General features: G+C 47.5%; 1 long non-coding RNA gene across 2 annotated transcripts in view; it reads right to left on the bottom strand.

The window, feature by feature from the left end:
• Nucleotides 1-288: 288 nt before the first annotated feature.
• LOC132208246 (uncharacterized) overlaps nucleotides 289-19,281 on the bottom strand; it is a 96,568-nt gene continuing 77,575 nt past the window's right edge. For both annotated transcript variants that reach the window (XR_009444333.1, XR_009444334.1), the window contains one exon: nucleotides 289-450. This is a non-coding gene — a long non-coding RNA (uncharacterized LOC132208246). The remainder of the gene's footprint in view (nucleotides 451-19,281) is intronic.

Genomic DNA, 19,281 nt, shown 5'->3' with positions numbered 1-19,281 from the left:
TTTACAGAAACAGGTACTTTTCAAGGACAATGCCAAAAGGAAAAGTGATGCACAGGCAAAGTGCATGTAAGAATTTAACCAAGGATTAACACCATTGAAGAACTGGAATTTGTGCCAATGCACCAAACCTGCAGATGAAAATGCAGTGTCCAGTTTGATTGCAAACTGCAACAACCACCAGTTAGTAACATGATCAATGGAAATATCTGAATGCCTGCTGTTGTGATCTCAAGCATTTACCTGCGTCGAGTGAAATCCACCACCATAGTTCTGTTGCATCGTTGGCCACCTCGCAATCGGTGTTGCATCGTCGATATCATTCCTTGACAACGCTTGAAGCAAGGCATAAGCAGTGGTTTCCACAGTCATCGCAGAAGCCTGTGCTGCTTCAATTGGATACGGCTTCTCGTCCTCCAACAATGGAGGCTTTCCAGTTACCAACATCAGAATCTGTCATTTGTTAAAGGGATTAGCTGAGAATAAAGTTTACATCATATAGATTTTTGTTTGCATTTCACCAACACAACAATGGTTTTGCTGGTCAAGATCCAGCATTATCTCACCACTGATGTCTATAACATTCTCCATACTTTCCGCTCAGTGATGGGTCCTTTTGTTTGGGAAAAATAGGCACCTTCGAATGCAAATGAATCAAGATGAGCTTTAGTTTCTCATCAGGCTACATGGCAGTTATTACAAGATGTTACGAACAAAAGGTGAAGGAGCAGATGAAACCATTCACCAGTCTGGATGATCTTCTTGCCCTCATCCTGAGGAGGCATCACAGATCTTAACTTACACGCAATTCAAATTATTTCATGCAATGACAAGACTGAATGTTCCGGATACTGCAAATGCCATGGCACCTGGCAGCATCCCACAAACTGTACTGGAACAATGTGCCCCAAGGTCGCCACACCAACAGTAAATGTTTTCCAGTACATTTTTAAACACTTGCAACACTCACATTTCATCGAAAGATGACCTATCACGCAATCGGCAGACAAATTGTCCTGACCAATTATGACCTCAATGTATTCTCAATCATCAGCAAAGGAACGCAACATCTGGATGACAGTGCTGTCAAACAGCTGCACACTAAGGTCCAGTTTACTTTTCGTCAGGCTCACACTTCTCATAACCTCATTCAGGATTTCCCACAAATATGATCAGAGATCCTGAGCTTGAAAAGGAAGGAAACTGCAATCTGTCATTTCCACCAAGGCAACTTCTGATTGAATGTGGTGTGAAGCAGAGGAATAGAAAATTGAGTCAGTGGCATTCACTGGATACCTGCACTGGCTGAAGTCATGTCTTCACTTGAACCAAAGTGGAGACATGAACGTTCATTGAATATTGTCCAGGTGTCCAGCAGAATTCATGACTTTTCCAACAGTGAAGTCAACGATGAGAAAATACAGCGAGACTTGGACAACGATCAGGCTTGGCCTGATAAACGATAAGTAACATTTGCACCATACAAGTGCGAAGCAGCAATCAGCTCCAACAAGAGCGAATATGACCATATCACAAAATTCCATGTCCTTACCCTCACATCATCCTTACATTTTTTTAAATGTGCAAGTGTTATCCAAGCCATGCAGGGTAATGGGCCAAGTGTTGGAAATGAGGTTCGAACAATTCAGTGCTTGTCTTTGACTCTCACAGAATCCGTGAGCCTAAGAATTTAATTCTCCTGTACTGTCGCCCACTGAGGTGCTTGGCTATCCAATTAATCAAGGTTAACACTGATCTAAAACTAAACTGGAACGGTTATATAATCAGCAGCTGCCAGGTCCGTGGTACAAACCGCCCTGCTGTGGGACAGGGTCAGGCAAATCCAAGTGAGTGATCGTGGTTGGAGACTCATTCGTTGGGGGCATAGTTTCTGTAGCCACATTTGAGATACCAGGGCTGTGTGTTGCTTCCCTGGTACCAAGGTCAAGGACATCTCTGAGTGGTTGCAAGAAATTCTTAAGGGGGAGGGTGAGCAGCCAGAGGCCATTGTGCGCATTGGTACCAATGACGTAGGTAGAAAGAGGGATGAGATCCTGTGGACTGTGTACAAGGAGTTAGCAAAGAGGCTGAAAGGCAGGACCTAGAGGGTAATAATTTATGGGTTGCCACGAGTGCCACATGTTAGTGAGTTAAGTCAGAGAAAGATAGGTGAGAAGAATGCATTGGTGAAGGAGCTGGTACTGGGGGCAGGCTTTCAGGTTCATGGATAATTGCGACCGCTTCTTTGGCAAGGGGTGACCTGTGTAAGAGGGATGGGTTGCACCTAAACTGAACGGGAACAAATACCCTCACAGGGAGGTTTGCTAGTGCTACTTGGGAGGATTTAAAGACTGGCAGGCAGCTGGGAACCAGAGCAGCAGGTCAGCAAGCAGATGAATTGATGGCAGGTACATGCTAGGACCAATAAATCAGAAAAGAATGGCAGTCAGAGACAGGTACATGAACATGATGGCACGAACAAGCTGAAATATGTTTATTTCACTGCCAGGAGTATTACAGGTAAGGCAGATGAGCTTAGAGCCTGGATCAGTACATGGGACTCTGATGTTGAGGCCATTACAGAGGCTTGGTTGAGACAGAGACCGGACTGGGTGCTCAATGTTCCAGGGTTTCATTGCTTTAGACAAGATAGAGGGGAAGATAAAAGAAGGTGGTGCTCTCCTAACCTGTGGGAAATGTTGCATCTGTACCTAGAAAGGACATTCTGGAAGGCTTGCCCACTGAGGCAACAGAGGTAGCGTTCAAAAATAAGATAGACACAATCACTCTGATCAGATTAAACTAATAGCCTGCTCCCCTTTTGCCACTGACACACTGAGGAACAAATATGTAGGCAGCTTTTGAAACAATGCGATAAGTCAGAGTTGTCACAGTCAGTGAATTTAACCTCCCCGGTATTGACTGGGACTCCCTTACAACAAGAGTTTACATGAGGCTGAATTTGTTAAGTCTATCCAAGAGAGTTTCTTGACACAGTACGTGGATAGAAGATGGGCCATACTGGACTTTGTCCTGGTCAGGTAACTGGTGAGAAGGGTGGGAAAGCATTTTGGAAATAGTGATCACAACTCCTTAAATTTTAAGATTGCTATGAAGAAGTATAAGTCAGGACCTTGGGGGAGAGTAAATTATATCAATTTTAGGTAGGAGCTGGGGAGTGTTAATTGGGAGGAGCTGTCACATTTGCCATATGGGAATTGTTTAAAGGCCTGCTTATGAGTTTAGGATCAGGAAGGAGGAAGGACAACGATGGCAAGGTAAAAGACCCTTGGATAATTGGGGAGGTTGTGAAGTTAGTCAAAAGGGAAAAACAAAAATATGTCAGGTTTAGGAAGCTAAAATCGAACAGGGCTGACATAAAGAAAGCAGAAAAAGAAAGGCGATCAAATGACCTTGGCAAGGAGGGTTGAAGGAAATCCCAAGGCATTCTGTGCATACATCTAAAACAAGGGGATAAATAGCAAGAAGGTACGACCATTCAGGATAAAGGAGGGAACTTGTGTTTGGAAGCAGAGGATGTGGGCAAGATCCTAAATTAAGTCCGTGCATCACTATTCACTCAGGCGAAGGGTGTGGAGGATAGTGGGATTTGTGTGGAGCATGCTCATATGATAACAGCATTTTGAAATCAAGAAAGAGCATTAAGGTGGATAAGTCCTCAGGACCCAATGGTATCTCCTCAAGGTTTTTGAGCGAGGTGAGAGAAGAGATTGTCGGGGCATTCAGCAATATCTTTGTATCCTTGGTAGCCACTGGAGGGGTACTGGAGGATTAGCAAGTTGCTAAATGTTCTTCTTCTGTTCAAGAAGGGAAATAGGGTCAATCCAGGAAACTCTCGACTAGCGAGTTTCTCATCGTTCATTGGAAGCTATTGGAGAGAATTCTTAGGGATTGTATTTATCTGTATTTGGAACAGCATGGCCTCATTCGGGACAGTCAGCATGGCTTTGTGCAGGGCAGGTCATGTCTTCCTAACTTGACTGAATTTTTTGAGGAGGTGACGAATGTGATCAATGAAGGTAGAGCAGTGGATATTGTTGACATGGATTTTAGCAATACTTTCAACAAGGTGCCTCATGATAGGATCATCCAGAAAATTAAGATGCACCGAGTCAATGGTGGCTTGGATGCTTGGATTCACAACTGGCTTGCCCAGAGAAGACAGAGGCAAGAGGTGGAATGGTGCTTTTCAGGCTGTAGATCCAGGACGATTGGTGTTCCGCAGGGATCTGTGCTGGGACCTCTGCTGTTTGTGGTCGATACAAAATGACTGAGGTGAAAATATAGATGGATGGGTTAGCAAGTTTGCAGACAATAGAATGATTGGGAGAATCAGGATGAGTGTAGACGTCATAAAAGGATACAGATCAGTTGCAGAAACGGCAAGTGGATTTTAATCCATTAAATGTGAGATGCTCCACTTTGGGAAATCAACTATTACAGAAAAATATACAGTTAATGGCACCCCTCAGTGCAGACACCCTCAGTGCAGAATTGTTAAGGTGGGGATGCAGGTGCACTCAATCTGTTCATTGAGAACTGTCGACGTGCTATCACCTCAATTTCTCTGTTCCCTGCACCAAACCCAACCTACGTCCTGCCCAACTGACTGCCCTCCACGCACTCATATCTCACCCTGACTTTGTTATTAAGCCTGCCGATAAGGTGGTGCTGTTGTGGTCTGGTGAGCTGAAGTCTACCTTGCAGAGGCTGAGCGCCAGCTCTCAGATACCTCCTCCGACTTCTCCTGGACCATGACCGCACCGGGCCATTGTATCTACTACAGTAACTGATCTTGGTCTATCTGGTGATCTTCCCCCTCTGTTTCCAAGCTGAAAGGCCACAGCTCCCCACAGGTTGCTCCTATGTCCCCCTAAAAATCCACAAATGAGACTGTCCTGGCAGACCCATTGTTTCAGCCTGTTCCTGCCCCACAGAACTCATCTCTTCCGACCTTGACTCAATCTTCTGTCCCCTGGTCCAAGCACTGCCCACATACATCCAGAAATACTCTGACATTTTACGCAGTTTTAAAAACATCAGTTTGCCGGTTCCAGCTGCGTCCTCTTTACCATGAACGTGTAATTCCTTTACACATCCATTCCCCACCAGGAGGTTCTTAGGGCTGTCCCCTTCTTCTTGGAGCAAAGACCTGTACATGCCCCTCCCACCACCACCCTCCTCCACTTGGTCGACCTCATCCTCACCCTCAACAACTTGTTGTTTAACTCCTCTCATTTTCTTCGGGTAAGAGGAGCAGCTCCGGGCACCTGCGTGGGCCCGAGTTAAACCTGTCTCTTCACGGGGTACGTGGAACATTCCCACCCACAACACTTTCTCCGATACATCAATGATATCATCCAGCTGCTTCTCTCTCTTGTCTGAAATTGGAAAACTTCATCAACTCCGCCTCCAATTTCCATCCTGCCCTCACTTTCACCTGCTCTACCTCTGACTCCACCCTTCCCTTCCTCAACATTTCTGCTTCCATTCCTGGGGGTAGGCTTCGCACTAATATCCATTACAAACTCTCTGACTCTCACAGCTACCTGGTCGATATATCCTCACACCCCACTTTCTGTAAAGACTCCAACCTCTTCTCTCACTTCCTCCATCTCCATCGAACATGTTCTCATGAGGCCAACATCAACAAGGGAGCCTCCAAAATGTCCATCTTCTTCCTCAACTGAGGATTCTCCGGCTCCGTGGTCGACAGGGCCCTCAACTGTGTCCAACCCAGCACTTTTGCCCTCACCTTTTCTCTTCCCTCCCAAGATAGCAATAAGGTTCCACTTGACCTTACCTATCAACCCACATACCCACATCCATACCAACCTCAGGCACCATTTCCACCACCACCAGCAGGATGCCGCCACCAGACACATATTCCCCTTCCCTCCCTTATCCGCCTTAACTGGATCACCAGGAGGAAATGCAAGCAGACACGGGGAGAACGTGCAAACTTCGCACAGACAGTTGCCCGAGGCTGCAGTGCGAACCACTGAGCCACCGTGCTGCCCAGAATCTTGGTGGTGTGGATGAGCAGAGAGATCTCGGTGTCCATGTGCGTAGATCCCTGAAAGTTGCCACGCAGATTGATAGGCTTGTTCAGAAGGCGTACGGCGTGTTAGGTTTTATTGGTACAGAGATTGAGTTTCGGAGCCATGAGGTCATGTTGCAGCTGTACAAAACACTGGTGCGGCCGCGCTTGGACTATTGCGTACAGTTCTGATCGCCACATTATTGGAAGGATTTGGAGGGGGTTTATTAGGATCTTGTCTGGTGTGGAAGGAAGGTCTTATGAGGAAAAGCTTCGGGACTTGAGGCTGTTTTTGTCAGAAGAAGGTGAAGAGGCAACTTAATAGAGACATACAAGATAATCAGAGGATTAGATAGGTGGACAGCGATAGTCTTTTTCCTCGATGGTGATGGTGAGCACGAGTGGAGATAGGTTTAAATTGAGGGGAGATAGATATGGGACACATGTCAGAGGGAGGTTCTTTATTCAGAGAGTAGTATGGGTACGGAATGCCCTGCCTGCAACAGGAGTAGATTGCCAAGTTTAAGGGCATTTAAATGAACATTGCTAAATATATGGATGGTAATGGAATAGTGTCGGTTAGATGGGCTTCAGGTTGGATTCACAGGTTGGTGCAACATCGAGGGCTGAAGGGCCTGTACTGCGCTGTAATGTTCTATGTTCTATGTCATAATACTTCAGTGAATTCTGGTTACCCTGCCGTAGGAAGAATGCTGTTAAACTATACAGAGTGCAAAAATAATTACAAAAGGTCATTGCCGGGACTGGAGGGTTTACGAGGAGTGGTGGATAGACTCGGACTTTTTCCCTGGAGGATCGGAGATGAAGGGGTGACTTCCAGAGGTGTAAAAAATCATGATGGGCATTGATAAGGGGAATAACCAAGGTAGGGGAGTCCAAAGCTAGAAGGGAGTAGGTTCAAATGTGAAAGGGAAAGATTTAAAAGTGACCCGACCGGCAACTTTTCCCACACAGAGGGTGGTGCGTGAATGCAATGAGCTGCCGACAGACGTGGTAGAGGCAGATAAAATTTCTGTATTTAAAAGACATTTGGACAGGTACACAATGAGGAAAGGTTTAGACGGATACCAAACGCAGGCAAATGGGACCGGTTAAGTTTGGGACACCTGATCAGTACAGATGATTAGGAGTGAGGGTCCTGATTCTGTGCTGTATGACTCTATGAATCTATGACTGAAGAGCTAACTAGGTGTGTGGATGAGGGCAATGCATTTGACACAGTCTACTTGGGCTTCAGCAGAGCTTTTGACAAGATTCCCCATTTGAAGACTGTTAGAACAGGAAACAGTCCATGGGATCCGAGGACACATGTGCACAGGAAATCATAACTCATGTAATTTGAATGAGTTTTTTAAAGTAGGAATGAAGAGCATTGATTGAGGCAGAAACATGGACGTATATGGGTTTCAGTAAGGCGTTCAAGAAGGTTCCTCACAGTAGTCCAGTAGGGAAGTTAAATCACACGGAGCACAGGGAGAGCTAGCCATAGAAGATAGAACATAGAACATTACAGCACAGTACAGGCCCTTCGGCCCTTGATCTTGTGCTGACCTGTCATGCCGATCTCAAGCCCATCTAACCTGCACTATTCCATGTACGTCCATATGCTTGTCCAATGACCACTTAAATGTACCTGAAGTTGGCGAATCTACTACCGTTGCAGGCAAAGCGTTCCATTCCCTTACTACTGTCTGAGTAAAGAAACTACCTCTGACATCTGTCCTGTATCTTTCACCCCTCAATTTAAAGCTCTGCCCCCACGTGCTCGCCATCACCATCCTAGGAAAAAGGCTCTCCCTATCCACCCTATCTCACCCTCTGATTATTTTATATGTTTCAATTAAGTCACCCCTCAACCTTCTTCTCTCTAATGACGACAGCCTCAAGTCCCTCAGCCTTTCCTCGTAAGACCTTCCCTCCATACCAGGCAACATCCTAGTAAATCTCCTCTGCACCCTTTCCAAAGCTTCCACATCCTTCTTATAATGCGGTGACCAGAACTGTATACAATACTCCAATGTGGCCGCTTCAGAGTTTTGTACAGCTTCACCATAACCTCTTGGTTCCGGAACTCGATCCCTCTATTAATCAAAGCTAAAACACTGTATGCCTTCTTAACAGCCCTGTCAACCTGGGTGGCAACTTTCAAGGATCTGTGTTCATGGACACCGAGATCTCTCCGCTCATCTATACTACTAAGAATCTTACCATTGGCCCTGTACTTTGCCTTCTGGTTACTCCTGCCGAAGTGCATCACCTCACGCTTGTCTGCATTAAACTCCATTTGCCACCTCTCAGCCCAGCTCTGCAGCTTATCTGTGTCTCTCTGCAACCAATCCTTTGTCACAATCCACAACTCCACCTATCTTAGTGTTGTCTGCAAATTTACTAACTCATCCTTCACTGCCCTCATCCAGGTCATTTATAAAAATGACAAACAGCAGTGGACCCAACACCGACCCTTGCGGTACCACCAGAAACTGGTCTCCAGGATGAACGTTTCCCATCAACTACCACCCTCTGTCTTCTTTCAGCAGGCCAAATTCCGATCCAAACTGCTATATCTCCCACAATTCCATTCCTCTGCATTTTGTACAATAGTCTGTTATGGGGAACCTTATCGAACGCCTTGCTGAAATCCATATACACCACATCAACCGGTTTACTCTCATCTATCTGTTTGGTCACCTTCTCAAAGAACTCAATAAGGTTTGTGAGGCACGACCTACCCTTCACAAAACTGTGCTGACTATCCCTAATCAATTTATTCTTTTCTAGATGATTATAAATCCTGTCCCTTAGAACCTTTTCCAACACTTTACCAACAACTGAGGTAAGGCTCACTGGCCGATAATTACCATGGTTGTCTCTACTCCCCTTCTTGAACAGGAGAACCACAATTGCTATCCTCCAGTCATCTGGCACTATTCCTGTAGACAATGATGAGTTAAAGATCAATGCCAAAGGCTCGGCAATCTCCTCCCTGGATTCCCCGAGGATCCGAGGATAAATCCCATCCGGCCCAGGGGTCATAGCTGTCTTCACCCTCTGTAGGATTTCAAATACCTCTTCCTTGTGAACCTCAATCCCACCTAGTCCAGTAGCCTGTATCTCTGTATTCTCCTCGACAACATTGTCGTTTTCTAGAGTGAATACTGTTGAAAAATATTCATTTCACGCTTCCCCTATCTCATCTGACTCCACACACAACTTCCCACTACTATCCTTGATTGGGCCTAATCTTACTTTTCTCATTCTTTTATTTCTTAAATACCGATAGAAAACCTTACGGTTTACCCTGATCCTATCCGCCAACAACTTCTCAAATCTCCTCCTGGCTCTTCTGAGCTCTCTCTTTCGGTCTTTCCTGGCTACCTTGTAACCCTCAAGCACCCTGACTGAGCATTCACATCTGAGAGTAACAGAAGCCTTCTGCTTCCTCTTGACCAGAGATTCCGCTTCCTTCGTAAACCACGGCTCCCGCGCTCTACAGCTTCCTCCCGGCCTGACAGGTACATACTTATCTAGGATACACAGGAACTTTTCCTTGAATAAGCTCTACATTTCTATTGTGCCCATCCCTTGCAGTTTCCTTCCCCATCCTATGCTCCCAAAATCTTGCCAAATCTCATCGGAATTGCCTTTCCCCCAGATAACTCTTGCCCAGTGGTGTACACCTCTACCTTTCCATCACTAAAGTAAACATAACAGAATTGTGATCGCTGAGGTTGGCAGTTTATTATCTTAGAATTGTGATCGCTATCACCAAGGTGATCACCTACTTCCAAATCTAACACCTGGCCAGGCTCATGACCCAGTTCCAAATCTGATGCGGTCACTGCACTCCAATTCCATTAGTCACTACATCCCACTTCCCTCAGTCACTGCACCCCAAGGCCCGTCAGGCACTGCATCCCTATTACCTCATTCACTCCTTCCCATTACGTCAGTCACTGCATCCCATTTCACTCAGTCACTACATCCCACTTCACGCAGTCACTGCCTCCCATTACCCTCAGTCACTGCATCCCATTTCCCACGGTCACATCATCCCATTTCACTCAGTGACTGCATCCCATTTCACTCAGTCACTGCCTCCCATTTCAGTGAGTCACACCCTCCCATTTCAGTGAGTCACACCCTCCCATTTCAGTGAGTCACACCCTCCCATTTCAGACAGTCACTGCATCCCATGTCCCCAGAGTCACTGCGTCCCATTACACTCAGTCACTGCATCCTATTTCCCTCAGTCACTGCATCACATTTCACTCAGTCTCTGCTTCCAATTTCCCTCAGTCACTGCGTCCCAGTTCAGTCAGTCAGTGTTTCCCATTACACTCAGTCACTGCGTCCCATTACACTCAGTCACTGCATCCTATTTCCCTCAGTCACTGCATCACATTTCACTCAGTCTCTGCTTCCAATTTCCCTCAGTCACTGCGTCCCAGTTCACTCAGTCAGTGTTTCCCATTACACTCAGTCACTGCGTCCCATTTCCCTCAGTCACTGCAAACCATTTCTGACAGTCACTGCAACCCATTTCACACAGTCACTGCATCTCCTTCCCCTCAGTCACTGCATCTCCTTCCCCTCAGTCACTGCATCCCCTTACCCTCAGGCACAGCATTCCATTTCCCAGAGTCATTGCATCTCCTTTCCCTCAGTCACTGCATCTCATTTCCCTCAGTCACTGCATCCCATTTCACTCAGCCACTGCATCCCATTTCACTCAGTCATTGCATCCTTTTTCACTCAGTCATTGCATCCTTTTTCACTCAGTCACTGCATCCCATTTGACTCAGTCACTGCATCCTATTTAACGGAGACGTTGAATCCTATTCAACTGAGACAGTGCATCCATTTCCATCAGTCACCGCACCCGATTCCCGACAGTCACCGCATTCCATTTCCCTCAGTCACCGCATCCCATTTCCCTCAGTCACCGCATCCCATTTCACTCAGTCACGCATCCCATTTCACTCAGTCACTGCACCCCATTACCCTCAGTCACTGCATCACATTACCCTCAGTCACGGCATCCAATTACCCTCAGTCACGGCATCCCATTTCACTCATTCACAGCTTCCCATTTCACTCAGTCACTGCATGCCATTTCCCACAGGGACGGCATCTCCTTTCCATCAGTCAACGCATCACATTTCACTCAGTCACTGCATCCCATTTCATTCAGTCACTGCATCCATTTCCCCACAGTCTCCGCATCACATTTCACAGAGACACGGCGTCCCATTTCACTTCGCCACTGCAACCCGTTACCCTCAGTCACAGCTTCCCGTTTCCACAGTCACTGTCTCCTTTCCCCAAGTCACTGCATCCCATCTCCACGGTCACTTGCACCCATTTCATTCAATCACTGACTCCCATTTCCATCACTCACTGCATCCCATTTCCAAAAGTCACTGCATCCTATTTCCCTCAGTAACTGCATCCCATTTCCCTCAGTCACTGCATCCCATTTCCATCAGTCAGTGCATCCCATTTCCCTCAGTCAGTGCATCCCATTTCACTCAGTCAGTGCATCCCATTTCACTCAGTCAGTGCATCCCATTTCACTCAGTCCGTGCATCCCATTTGCATCAGACACTGCATTTAATCTCCATCAGTCACTGCATCCCACTTCACACAGTCATTGCAGCTCATTTCACGCAGTCACTGCATCCTATTTCCCTCAGTCACTGCATCCCAATTCACTCAGTCACTGCATCCCATTTCACGCAGCCACTGCACCCCACTTCACTCAGTCACCGCATCCCATTTCACTCAGTCACTGCATCCCATTTCACTCAGTCACTACATCCCATTACACTCAGTCACGGCGTCCCATTTCACTCAGTCACGGCGTCCCATTTCACTCAGTCACGGCGTCCCACTTCACGCAGTCACGGCGTCCCACTTCACGCAGTCACCGCATCCCATTTCACTCAGTCACTGCATCCCATTTCACTCAGTCACTACATCCCATTACACTCAGTCACGGCGTCCAATTTCACTCAGTCACGGCGTCCCATTTCACTCAGTCATGGCGTCCCACTTCACGCAGTCACTGCCTCCCATTTCAGTCAGTGACTGCATCCCATTTCAGTCAGTCACTGCATCTCATTTCAATCAGTCAATGCATCCCATTTCACTCAGTCTCAGCATCCCATATCACTCAGGCACTGCATCCCATTTCCATCAGTCACTGCATCCCATTTCCTTCAGTCACTGCATCCCATTTCACTCAGTTACTGCATCCCTTCTAACGGAGACAGTGAATCCTATTCAACTGCAACAGTGAATCCATTTCGATCATCACCACACCCAATTCCCCACAGTCATGGCATCACATTACACTCAGTCACTGCATCCCATTACAGTCAGTCACTGCATCCCATTTCCCTCAGTCACTGCGTCCCATTTCACTCAGTCAGTGCATCCCATTTTCATCAGTTTGGGCGTCCCATTTCACTCAGTCACGACATCCCATTTCACGCAGCCACTGCATCCCATTTCACGCCGCCACTGCACCCCATTACACTCAGTCACTGCATCCCATTACCGTCAGCCACTGCATCCCATTACCGTCAGCCACTGCATCCCATTTCACTCAGTCACTGCATCCCATTTCCCTCAGTAACTGCATCCCATTTCACTCAGTCACTGCATCTGCTTTCCCTCAGTCACAGCATCCCAATTCACTGAGACAGTGAATCTCATTGAACTGAAACGGTGCATCCCATTACCCTCAGTCACAGCATTCCATTTCCCAGAGTCATTGCATCTCCTTTCCCTCAGTCAGTGCATCCCATTACCCTCAGTCACTGCATCCCATTTCACTCAGCCACTGCATCCCATTTCACTCAGTCATTGCATCCTTTTTCACTCAGTCACTGCATCCCATTTCACTCAGTCACTGCATCCCATTTAACGGAGACGTTGAATCCTGTTCAACTGAGACAGTGCATCCATTTCCATCAGTCACCGCACCCGATTCCCGACAGTCACCGCATTCCATTTCCCTCAGTCACCGCATCCCATTTCCCTCAGTCACGCATCCCATTTCCATCAGTCACTGCACCCCATTTCACTCAGTCACTGCGTCACACTACCCTCAGTCACTGCATCACATTACCCTCAGTCACTGCATCACATTACCCTCAGTCACTGCATCACATTACCCTCAGTCACGGCATCCCATTTCACTCATTCACAGCTTCACATTTCACTCAGTCACTGCATGCCATTTCCCACAGGGACGGCATCTCCTTTCCATCAGTCAACGCATCACATTTCACTCAGTCACTGCATCCCATTTCATTCAGTCACTGCATCCATTTCCCCACAGTCTCCGCATCACATTTCACAGAGACACGGCGTCCCATTTCACTTCGCCACTGCAACCCCTTACCCTCAGTCACAGCTTCCCGTTTCCACAGTCACTGCATCTCCTTTCCCCAAGTCACTGCATCCCATCTCCACGGTCACTTGCACCCATTTCATTCAATCACTGACTCCCATTTCCATCACTCACTGCATCCCATTTCCAAAAGTCACTGCATCCTATTTCCCTCAGTAACTGCATCCCATTTCCCTCAGTCAGTGCATCCCATTTCCCTCAGTCAGTGCATCCCATTTCCCTCAGTCCGTGCATCCCATTTCCCTCAGTCCGTGCATCCCATTTCCCTCAGTCCGTGCATCCCATTTCCCTCAGTCCGTGCATCCCATTTCCCTCAGTCCGTGCATCCCATTTGCATCAGACACTGCATTTAATCTCCATCAGTCACTGCATCCCACTTCACACAGTCACTGCATCCCATTTCACTCAGTCACTGCATCCCATTTCACTCAGTCACTGCATCCCATTTCACTCAGTCACTGCATCCCATTTCACTCAGTCACTGCATCCCATTTCACTCAGTCACTGCATCCCATTTCACTCAGTCACTGCATCCCATTTCACTCAGTCACTGCATCCCATTTGCATCAGACACTGCATCTCACTTCACTCATTCACTGCATCCCATTTCCCACAGTCACTGCATCCCATTTCACTCAGTCACTGCATCCCATTTCACTCAGTCACTGCATCCCATTTCACTCAGTCACTGCATCCCATTTCACTCAGTCCCTGCATCCCATTTCACTCAGTCCCTGCATCCCATTTCACTCAGTCCCTGCATCCCATTTCACTCAGTCACTGCATCCCATTTCACTCAGTCACTGCATCCCATTTCCCACAGTCACTGCATCCCATTTCCCACAGTCACGGCATCTCCTTTCCCTCAGTTACTGCGCCTCATTTCCTCACTCAGTGCAACCCATTTCCCACATTTACCTCAGTCATTGCATCCCATTACCCTCAGTCACTGCAACCCATTTCCCACAGTCACTGCATCGCATTTCACTCAGTCACTGCATCCCATTTAACTGAGACAGTGAATCTCATTGAACTGAGACAGTGCATCCCATTTCCCTCAGTCACAGCATCTCCTTTAACTCAGTCACAAAATCCCCTTTCACTCAATCACTGTATCCCATTTCACACAGTCACTGCACCCCATTTCACAGAGTCACTGCAGCCCATTTCACTCAGTCACTGCAGCCCATTTCACTCAGTCACTGCAGCCCATTTCACTCAGTCACTGCAGCCCATTTCACTCAGTCACAGCTTCCCATTTCACTCAGTCACTGCCTCCCTTTTCCCACAGTCACTGCAAAATTTTCCCACAGTCACTGCAACCCATTTCCCTCAGTCACTGCATCCCATTTCCCTCAGTCACTGCATCCCATTTCCCTGAGTCACTGCATCCCATTTCCCTCAGTCACTGCATCCCATTTCCTTCAGTCACTGCATCCCATTTCCCTCAGTGACTGCATCCCATTTGCATCAGACACTGCATTCAATTTCCATCAGTCACTGCATCTCACTTCACTCATTCACTGCATCCCATTTCCCACAGTCACTGCATCCCATTTCCCACAGTCACTGCATCCCATTTCACACAGTCACTGCATCCCATTTCCCACAGTCACTGCATCCCATTTCCCACAGTCACTGCATCCCATTTCCCTTAGTCAATGCATCCCATTTCACGCAGTCACTGCATCCCATTTCACGCAGTCACTGCATCCCATTTCACGCAGTCACTGCATCCCATTTCACGCAGTTACTGCATCCCATTTCCCTAAGTCACTGCATCCCATTTCACGCAGTCACTGCATCCCATTTCACGCAGTCACTGCATCACATTTCACGCAGTCACTGCATCACATTTCACGCAGTCACTGCATCCCATTTCACAGAGTCACTGCATCCTGTTTCTCATCTGATGCTGCATTAAAGTTACGTCAGGTACTGCATCCCATTTCCTCAGTCACTGCATCCCATTTCCCTCAGTCACTGCGTCCCATTTCACTCAGTCACTGCATCCCATTTCCCTCGGTCACTGTATCCCATTTCCGTCGGCCACTGCATCCCATTTCACTCAGTCACTGCATCCCATTTCCCTCAGTAACTGCATCCCATTTCACTCAGTCACTGCATCTGCTTTCCCTCAGTCACTGCATCCCAATTCACTGAGACAGTGAATCTCACTGAACTGAAACGGTGCATCCCATTACCCTCAGTCACAGCATTCCATTTCCCAGAGTCATTGCATCTCCTTTCCCTCAGTCAGTGCATCCCATTACCCTCAGTCACTGCAGCCCATTTCACTCAGTCACTGCAGCCCATTTCACTCAGTCACAGCTTCCCATTTCACTCAGTCACTGCCTCCCTTTTCCCACAGTCACTGCAAAATTTTCCCACAGTCACTGCAACCCATGTCCCTCAGTCACTGCATCCCATTTCCCTCAGTCACTGCATCCCATTTCCCTCAGTCACTGCATCCCATTTCCCTCAGCCACTGCATCCCATTTCACTCAGTGACTGCATCCCATTTCACTCAGTGACTGCATCCCATTTCACTCAGTGACTGCATCCCATTTCACTCAGTGACTGCATCCCATTTGCATCAGACACTGCATTCAATTTCCATCAGTCACTGCATCTCACTTCACTCATTCACTGCATCCCATTTCCCACAGTCACTGCATCCCATTTCACACAGTCACTGCATCCCATTTCACACAGTCACAGCATCACATTTCACACAGTCACAGCATCACATTTCACACAGTCACAGCATCACATTTCACACAGTCACTTCATCTCGTTTCCCACAGTCACTGCATCCCATTTCCCACAGTCACTGCATCCCATTTCCCACAGTCACAGCATCACATTTCACACAGTCACTGCATCCCATTTCACTCAGTCACTGCATCCTATTTAACGGAGACGTTGAATCCTGTTCAACTGAGACAGTGCATCCATTTCCATCAGTCACCACACCCGATTCCCGACAGTCACCGCATTCCATTTCCCTCAGTCACCGCATCCCATTTCCCTCAGTCACCGCATCCCATTTCACTCAGTCACGCATCCCATTTCCATCAGTCACTGCACCCCATTTCACTCAGTCACTGCGTCACACTTCCCTCAGTCACTGCATCACATTACCCTCAGTCACTGCATCACATTACCCTCAGTCACGGCATCCAATTACCCTCAGTCACGGCATCCCATTTCACTCATTCACGGCATCCCATTTCACTCATTCACAGCTTCACATTTCACTCATTCACAGCTTCACATTTCACTCATTCACAGCTTCACATTTCACTCAGTCACTGCATGCCATTTCCCACAGGGACGGCATCTCCTTTCCATCAGTCAACGCATCACATTTCACTCAGTCACTGCATCCCATTTCATTCAGTCACTGCATCCATTTCCCCACAGTCTCCGCATCACATTTCACAGAGACACGGCGTCCCATTTCACTTCGCCACTGCAACCCCTTACCCTCAGTCACAGCTTCCCGTTTCCACAGTCACTGCATCTCCTTTCCCCAAGTCACTGCATCCCATCTCCACGGTCACTTGCACCCATTTCATTCAATCACTGACTCCCATTTCCATCACTCACTGCATCCCATTTCCAAAAGTCACTGCATCCTATTTCCCTCAGTAACTGCATCCCATTTCCCTCAGTCAGTGCATCCCATTTCCCTCAGTCCGTGCATCCCATTTCCCTCAGTCCGTGCATCCCATTTCCCTCAGTCCGTGCATCCCATTTCCCTCAGTCCGTGCATCCCATTTCCCTCAGTCCGTGCATCCCATTTGCATCAGACACTGCATTTAATCTCCATCAGTCACTGCATCCCATTTCACTCAGTCACTGCATCCCATTTCACTCAATCACTGCATCCCATTTGCATCAGACACTGCATCCCATTTGCATCAGTCACTGCATCTCACTTCACTCATTCACTGCATCCCATTTCCATCAGTCACTGCATCCCATTTCCCTCAGTCACTGCATCCCATTTCACTCAGTCCCTGCATCCCATTTCACTCAGTCCCTGCATCCCATTTCACTCAGTCCCTGCATCCCATTTCACTCAGTGACTGCATGCCATTTGCATCAGACACTGCATTCAATTTCCATCAGTCACTGCATCTCACTTCACTCATTCACTGCATCCCATTTCCCACAGTCACTGCATCCCATTTCACACAGTCACTGCATCCCATTTCACACAGTCACAGCATCACATTTCACACAGTCACAGCATCACATTTCACACAGTCACAGCATCACATTTCACACAGTCACAGCATCACATTTCACACAGTCACAGCATCACATTTCACACAGTCACAGCATCACATTTCACACAGTCACTTCATCTCGTTTCCCACAGTCACTGCATCCCATTTCCCACAGTCACTGCATCCCATTTCCCTTAGTCAATGCATCCCATTTCACGCAGTCACTGCATCCCATTTCACGCAGTTACTGCATCCCATTTCCCTAAGTCACTGCATCCCATTTCACGCAGTCACTGCATCACATTTCACGCAGTCACTGCATCACATTTCACGCAGTCACTGCATCACATTTCACTCAGTCACTGCATCTCCTTTCCATCAGTCACTGCATCTCGTTTCCATCAGTCACTGCATCTCACTTCACTCATTCACTGCATCCCATTTCACGCAGTCACTGCATCCCATTTCACAGAGTCACTGCATCCTGTTTCTCATCTGATGCTGCATTCAAGTTCCGTCAGGTACTGCATCCCATTTCCTCAGTCACTGCATCCCATTTCCCTCAGTCACTGCGTCCCATTTCTCTCAGTCACTACATCCCATTTCCAAACAGTCATTGCATCCAATTTCACTCTCTCACTGCATTCAATTTCCATCTGTCACTGCATCCCATTTCACTCAGTCACGGCATCCCATTTCCCTCAGTCACGGCATCCCATTTAACGGAGACAGTGAATCCCATTTAACGGAGACAGTGAATCCCATTTAACGGAGACAGTGAATCCTATTCAACTGAGACAGTGAATGTATTTCCATCAATCACCACACCCAATGCCACACAGTCACTGCATCCCATTTCCATCACTCACTGCATCCCATTTCACTCAGTCACTGCATCCCATCTCCATCAGTCACGGCATCCGATTTCCATCAGTCACTGCAGCTCCTTTCCCTCAGTCACTGCATCCCATTTCAGTCAGTCACTGCATCCCATTTCAGTCAGTCACTGCATCCCATTTCCCTCAGTCACTGCATCCCATTCCCCTCAGTCACTGCATCACATTCCCCTCAGTCACTGCATCACATTAACCTCAGTCACAGCATGCCATTTCCCACAGTGACTGCATCCCATTTCATTTAGGCACTGCATCCCAGTTCAATCATTCACTGCATCCCAGTTCACTCAGTCGCTGCATCCCAGTTCACTCAGTCGCTGCATCCCATTCCCCTCAGTCACTGCATCCGATTTCCAACAGTCCCTGCAGCCCAATTAACGGTCACTGCATCCCATTTCACTCAGTCACTGCATCCCAGGACACTCAGTCACTGCATCCCCGTTCACTCAGTCACTGCATCCCCGTTCACTCAGTCACTGCATCCCAGTTCCATCAGTCACTGCACCCCATTTCAATCAGTCACTGCACCCCATTTCACTCATTCACAGCTTCCCATTTCACTCATTCACAGCATGCCATTTCCAACAGTGTCGGCATCTCCTTTCCATCAGTCAACGCATCACATTTCACTCAGTCACTGCATCCCATTTC

Source organism: Stegostoma tigrinum, unplaced genomic scaffold, assembly GCF_030684315.1.
Source record: "Stegostoma tigrinum isolate sSteTig4 unplaced genomic scaffold, sSteTig4.hap1 scaffold_330, whole genome shotgun sequence".
Lineage (NCBI taxonomy): Eukaryota > Metazoa > Chordata > Chondrichthyes > Orectolobiformes > Stegostomatidae > Stegostoma > Stegostoma tigrinum.
The sequence above is the reverse complement of the archived record's forward strand: the minus strand, read 5'-3'. Positions and strand labels throughout refer to the sequence as shown.